Here is a 6,146-nt window from a genome sequence, read left to right on the forward strand (position 1 = left end):
TTTCCCTCCTCAAGGCCCTGGAGCCATCCCACCATCCTGCCCTTGCCCTCTTCCAAGCACTGTCCTTGTTTTGTCACCCTCGATGGCATTCACAGAGACAACAGGCTTCTCAGGGCATCCAGGACAGACTTAGAAACAACAGCTGAGCCTCTGTTGTCCTTTGGGACCTCTCCCTCCAAACAAACCCATCCCACCCCTTAGCTGCCACACTCAGAGCCTACTGGTTTCTCACCAGGCTGGGATTGCCCTCTTCCAAGCACTGTCCTTGTTTTGTCACCCTCGATGGCATTCACAGAGACAACAGGCTTCTCAGGGCATCCAGGACAGACTTAGAAACAACAGCTGAGCCTCTGTTGTCCTTTGGGACCTCTCCCTCCAAACAAACCCATCCCACCCCTTAGCTGCCACACTCAGAGCCTACTGGTTTCTCACCAGGCTGGGATGGAGGATGCCCCCCGGACTCACCAAGGGGCAGGAGAAGCTTTTGCCTCTGTGGAACAGCTCAGAGACACAGGGACATTGAGGTCACCTCCTGGAAGTAAAGTGTTTGCAAGGTTGCAGGATTGCAGTGTCATGAAGTGTGGTGATCCTGCAGATGATCTGGTAGGTCAGCCCTCATGAGCTGCCCAGAGGGATCCAGCCAGTCCCAGCTGCTCAGTCCATGTGGGACAGCAGGAGGTGACAGCATCCTGGGGATGCTCTCCAACAACAAACACTTTCTGTAGCCCTGCAAAGGATTTCCTCAACCTGCTGCAACTCTGAGTCCTGTCAAACGCAGGTGATGTCCTGAGGCATCAAAGTGGACCTGGGAGTGGGGACAGCTGTGGAGATGGAAAGTGGACCAGTATCTGGATGATGATCACAGCCCAACCTGAGAACCAGTGAAACCCCAGGCCAGACCCCTAACATGCCCTGTGGGGCTGAGAGACCTCACCCAGCACAGGTCTCTGTCCTGCTGATCTTCCCACATGTCCCACCACCCTCATCCATTTGAGATCTTCTGGTCCATGTACTGGATTCCCAGGGAGAAGAGCTGCTCCTGCAGAGCAGAACCTCTGGTTCTGGGAACCCCTAATGTGCCTGGACACCACTCTGTACGTGGTTCAGCTGGAGATGGTGCATCTTCATCCATGGGCTCAGGACTCTCTCTTCCCAGTTGACGTGGCTGCAGGCAGTAAATCCATGTGGAAGCAGCTCCAAAACCAGGACAATTTACACAAAATGGGATAAATACTCCTAGAATGCTTGAAGGTTCTGAGAAGACTTGAAATGTTTGCAGAAAGTGCCAAAGCTGAGGAGGGTCCCTCAGAGCAAAGAGGTTCCTTACAAGCAGCACTTGCTCCCTGCCTCCTGCCACTGGCACACGGAAAACCAAGCAGGAATTCCCTACATTGGAATGGAGCTGAACCACCCACTGAAGACTTCCAGCTTTCTGTGGTTTTGCCAAGTGACACAAGAAACCTTCCCAATGTTGACCTTGCTGACCCTGATAAGGAAGAGGAGGAAATCAGCTGCTCCAGGAGTGAAGGGGCTGCCCCCTCGGTTGCTGTGTCCTCAGAACTGACCAGTTTACAGCCTGAGGCAAAATATTTCATGGGGGGGTGTGGAAGTTTATTTCAAATAATCCAAACTTCCCAGCCCAGGCAGGTTCCAGGCCCTCCCATCTGTCTCTGAGACACTGGATGTATCTCAGCACTGTCTGGCTGAGCCACCCCCCCAGCAGGGCAGCTGGTGCCTCCTGGCTGAGGGATGGGGCTGGGCTGTGCTCAGCCCCGTTGCTGCCTCCTGCAGCCCCAGCAGCTCCTGGCCACTATTTCTGATGCTCCCTGTGGTGCCAGATGGGGTGCTGAGACCCTTCCCTCAGCTCCACTGCTGGGTGATGCTCCCAATCTCCCTCCACTGCAACCTCCACCTCCTGGGACACCCTCTTCAAGACAACATCAGGACATTGAGGATGGGGAATGAACACACATGCAATCCCTGTAATCCATGCCTGCATCCCCCTCAGCATCCCAAGCTCTAGGCTATGGATGGCAGCCTGTCTTCCTACACTCAAACTCAAGGGGACTTTACTGGAGATGGCCAAAGCTGCCCCAGTGGTGGTGTGGATGTCCTGGCTGGCTGCTTCCATGGAGTGTGACCATGCAGCTGCAGTGGGCACAAGGCAGCCCTCCAGCCTGGCATTGCTTGGGACAGGTTCTAGATTCCAAAACAGAGTTCAGTGATTTAGGATTTCTAATTAACACTGAAATTATTTTAAGAATGTCTGCAGGAAGGCAGACATTTCATCTAATGCTAATATATATATATATATTATAATAATAATAAAAATACTGCCTGGTTACAACTTTGATTTTCTTCTCATTTTTATCTGAGGAAAAACCACTCTCAAACTACACTGATGCTTCCAGGAGAAGCCAGACACTGCCAGCCTCTCCCCAGGGCACACAGTGCTGGAGGACCTACAGACCTGCCAGAAGTGTTGGCACCTTCATGCTGCAAACCCTGGCTGGGCAGCGTGACCTTCATCAGCTGCCAGGGTGTCCAGCAGCCCCAAACTGACCCCAAAGCCAGAGCTGGGCACTGGGATCCCATCAGGTGGGAAAAAGGGCCCTGAAAGTCCTCCTGCCACCTCCCCTGCACCTGACTTCTCCTTCATGGTGGGGCATGAAGGGTGCCAGCCCCAGCACCCATGGGTGTTGGCAGAGCCCCTGGCCCCGGGGAGGAGGCCCAGGGCAGCCCCTAGAGAAACCCCAGAACTGGAGCATCCCCTGAGCAGCGTGGGGAGCATTGGTGGAGCAGGAGCCCCTTGGGGCTGGGAGCAGCACAGCTGGATTTTCAGGCTCCTGCCTTTCAACTCGGGCAGCTCCAGGGCACCTTGTTCCATTTTGGGGCTCAGCCCCAGTTCTGTTCAGTGTCCCTATCTTGGGGGTCCCAGAAGGCAACCCCTCCTTGCAGTGGGAACTGATGTGCTGGGGTGGGGGGGGCTACCAACCTCTACCATGCCTCAGTTTCCCAACCTCCAGGGGCATTAGGAACCCTTCCCATCCTCTCTCTGCTTTCCAGGCTGGCTGGGAGTGCCCTGGGAGCTCCCTACCTCTGCAAATAATCACCTGGAGAAGACAAGGCTCTGGGGAGACCTTTGTGTGGCCTTTCAGTGCTGACAGGGGGCCTGTAAGAAAGATGGGAACAGACTTCTTAGCAAGGCCTGTAGCAATAAGACAAGAGGTTATGGTTTTAAACTGAAAGAGAGGAAATTTAGACTAGATACTAGGAAGAAATTCTTTTACACTTCAGGTGGTAAAATACTGGCCCAAGTTGTCCGTAGATGCCCCATCCCTGGAAACATTCAAGGTCAGGTTGGATGGGGCGTGGAGCAACCTGGCTGGTTGCAGATGTCCTGTCTCACTGCAGGGAGTTGGACCAGATGAGTTTTAAAGGTCCTTTCCAACCCAAACCCCTCTGATTCCATGATTCTAACTAAAAATACCTCGACAGTGCTTTGCCTCTTGCAGTGCTCCCAGGGCCCTCCTGCCCCCAAGCTGCCTTCACCCCTCCACCCCAGCTGCTCTCCCAGCCCCTGCCTGCAGAGCCTCTTCCTCTGGGTAAAATAACCCCTTGGACCCAAATTCCCCACCTGGTCAGTGCTCTGCTGCCACCTGGTTCCTGCTGACAGGGGATGCTCCTGCCACCAGCCCAGCCCTGCTCTGCCACGGGGCCGAATCTTGTGGCTATTTTCTATTTATTTTCTTTCCAGTCCCTGGGTGACCTTTTCCTCCTCCTGAGAAATTCAGCCCTGGTGGGCAGTGTGTGAAGCCCTCCTGCCTCCCTCCTGGTTCAGCTCTCACCCCCTGCTCCCAGGATCAGGCCATGAACCCACCCACTGAGGGTGGATCTGACAGATCTGGGGTTCTGTGCAGAAGAAGTTCCCAAACCTGGGGGGTACATGGTACAGGCAGGGGCTCTGGCTGCGTGTTGGGCTGTAGAGTGATGAGGAGCTTGGGATGGGGACCAAAAAACCTTGGCTTTCTCCATGGCCAGACCTAAAACACCAACTGTGCTATTTGCTCTTTCTGTCCCTCTCCCTCTATTAAGCCCCTAAATTTCTCCCCACCCTACATGTCCACAGCCAGGGCTGGTGCTCACACACACCATTTTCTTCCCCAGCTCCCTGCTGGCACTTGGAAAACAGGAAGTATCTATTGAGTGAGTGAGAGTGCAGAAAGGCAGGGAGTCAGACTGCCCAGAACTGCCCAGAATTCAGACGACTTGGGGAAACCTCTCACACCAGGTTCTCCCCACCCCTGGGTGCTGCTCCCACAGGTTTGGGGTGCTTGCAGGACTGTGAATGAGCCCCATGCAATCCCCTGGCTCCAGGAGCTGGGGATTTATGAGAAACCCCAGGATGTAGATCCCTGCCATGAAAATGCTGCGGGAGCACCTGCCAGCACCTTCCTTCAAGCACTGACAACCCCATTCCCTCCCAAAACCAGAGTGGGGACTTGGTCTGGGGGGGCTGCTCCATGCAGAGCTCTGTGCCTAGAGCATCTCCCTGTGGGCAGGGGACCAGGTCACACCATCCCTGGACCCACCACGTTTTGGTCCCTGTGTCCCTGCCATGGCACAGGGACAGTGCAGAGCTCTGCCTGTGCAGGGTTTGGACCCAGCTTCATTGGCACCCCCCAGTTTGCCCCCCCCACACACACACTTTGTCTCCACTCACAAGAAAGGGGGGGCTCAGCAAACAGAGCTCTGAGCACTGGGGGCAGCCAAGCAGGCTTCCTTGGGTGGAAAACCACCAAAACTGATTCCCAAGCTGCTCAGGCCCAGCCAGCAGGACCCTGTCCCTGCACGGTGGCCTCGCCACTGCCCCTCCCAGAGCCACCCCGGGGCTGCCCTGGCACAGGGACTCCAGGCTCCCCCGTTCCCACGCAGGCAGGAGATCTCCAGGAGGATCTGCTCTGCCTGCAGCCCTGAGCTGGGGCTCAGGCTCCAGCTTGTGCAGCCGGGGTGGCTGGAGGCGCCGGTGTCTGCGCTGCCTGTCGGGGCAGAGCCCCCGTCCCAGGTCACCTGCCCACAAACCACCGTGGGAATCCCTGGGGACACGGGTGACCAGGGAGGCTCGGGGTGGCAGCGGGGGGGGGTTGGAGCCCAACCGTGGGGGGCCGGAACATTTTGGAGGGAGGCAACGACCAGCAAAGCCCTGGGCAGGATTTGTGCCCTCCCACACCCTCTGGGGCCCCACAAATCAAAGCAACACCAGAGTAAGCAGCAGAACGTCCTGTTTGGGGACACTTTTGGCACAGGGAATTGGGGTTTCTATTGCCTTCCCCAGCATCCCCCATTAGTCCAAGGACAGCCTGGGGCAGGGTGGTGCCCAGCAGCATGGCAGTGTCACCATAGCATCTGGGTACAGTGCCCAGAGGGGTCCCTGCTGCTGCAGCAGCTCTCCAGGCCCATCTCAAGGTGGGGGCTCAGGGTGAGCCATGCCCCCCCACACAGCCATCTGTCCCAGTGTCACCAGCAGCCGGGCAGAGCTCACGGGCACCCTGCTGCCTCCTGGCTTAACCTTGCCATCCCATCCCCTGTCCAGCAGGAGGGGTCTGGGGGTCCCCACCAGCCCACCGAGGTCCCGGCCACATCAGCTGAAAGATGATGAGTCCCCAGGCAGGGATGTCACCTCCTGCCATGTCCAGAGCCCCAGGTGGTGGCCCTGACTGTGTTCTTTGCCCCATCACACCAAGGCAACGTGGCTCCTGCAGTCCCTCTGTCCTGTCCCAGAATTTGAGGCCAGCACCTGCACTGGCCACCCTGTAGCCACTGTCCCTGACCCCAGGTCACAGCCAGGGGTGGCCTCACTTGCCTGCTGGGATCCCGTTCTCCCCAGCACCCACGGAGCCCAGGGCCATCTCCATCCTGCTCTTGGGGTGCTGTGTGTCCATGGGCTGTCTCACTGGGGCTGCCTCCAACTGCACCACTGTAGAGAGAAGGCAGTTGTCACCCCCCCGGGCTGGTGCTGGGACAAGGAGCAGAATGTGGCCCCAAGGGAGGCTGGGGAGAGCAGCCAGACACCTTCCTCCCCCCAGCCCACGGGGGAGGTGGCAAAGATCCACACATCCCTCAGGCCACCCCAAGGGAGGGGGGGA

This window comes from Chaetura pelagica, unplaced genomic scaffold (genome assembly GCF_000747805.2).
Source record: "Chaetura pelagica isolate M959 unplaced genomic scaffold, ChaPel_1.0 scaffold470, whole genome shotgun sequence".
NCBI lineage: Eukaryota > Metazoa > Chordata > Aves > Apodiformes > Apodidae > Chaetura > Chaetura pelagica.